General features: G+C 38.7%; 1 protein-coding gene across 1 annotated transcript in view; it reads left to right on the top strand.

The window, feature by feature from the left end:
- Window positions 1-1,006, top strand: part of LOC119411546 (maltase-glucoamylase, intestinal) — a 156,142-nt gene that overhangs the window by 153,961 nt on the left and 1,175 nt on the right. The window lies entirely within an intron of this gene.

Genomic DNA, 1,006 nt, shown 5'->3' on the forward strand with positions numbered 1-1,006 from the left:
ATATATATATATGTATAGATAGATAGATAGATAGATAGATAGATAGACAGACAGACAGACAGACAGACAGACAGACAGACAGACAGACAGACAGACAGACAGACAGACAGACACACATACATACATACATACATACATACATACATACATACATACGTACATACCGGATTCCAAAAAAGTTGGGACACTAAAGAAATTGTGAATAAAAACTAATTGCAATGATGTGGAGAAGGCAAATGTCAATATTTTATTTGTAATATAACATAGATGACAGATCAAATGTTTAATATGAGTAAATGTAACATTTTAAAGGAAAAAATATGTTGATTCAAAATTTCACAGTGTCAACAAATCCCAAAAAAGTTGGGACAAGTAGCAATAAGTGGCTGGAAAAAGGAAATTGAGCATATAACGAACAGCTGGAAGACCAATTAACACTAATTAGGTCAATTGACAACATGATTGGTTATAAAAAGAGCGTCTCAGAGTGTCAGTGTCTCTCAGAAGCCAAGATGGTAAGAGGATCACCAATTCCACCATTCGGCGCAGAAAGATAGTGCAGCAATACCAGAATGGTGTTACCCAGCGTAAAATAGCAAAGAATCTTAAGTTATCATCATCAACCGTGCATAACATCATCAAAAGATTCAGAGAATCTGGAACAATCGCTGTGCGTAAGGGTCAAGGCTGTAAAATTCTTCTGGATGCTTGTGATCTCCGGGCCCTTAAACATCACTGCACCTGAAACAGGAATGCCACTGTCAAGGAAATAACAGAATGGGCTCAGGAATACTTCCAGAAAGCATTGTCAGTGAACACAATCCACAGTGCCATCCGCCGTTGCCAGCTGAAACTCTACAGTGCAAAGAGGAAGCCATTTCTAAGCAAGCTCCACAAGCTCAGATGTTTGCACTGGGCCAGGGGTCATTTAAAATGGAGTGTGGCAAAAATGAAGACTATTCTGTGGTCAGATGAGTCACGATTTGAAGTTCTTTATGGAACACTG

This window comes from Nematolebias whitei, chromosome 6 (genome assembly GCF_014905685.2).
Source record: "Nematolebias whitei isolate Nwh7 chromosome 6, NemWhi1, whole genome shotgun sequence".
NCBI lineage: Eukaryota > Metazoa > Chordata > Actinopteri > Cyprinodontiformes > Rivulidae > Nematolebias > Nematolebias whitei.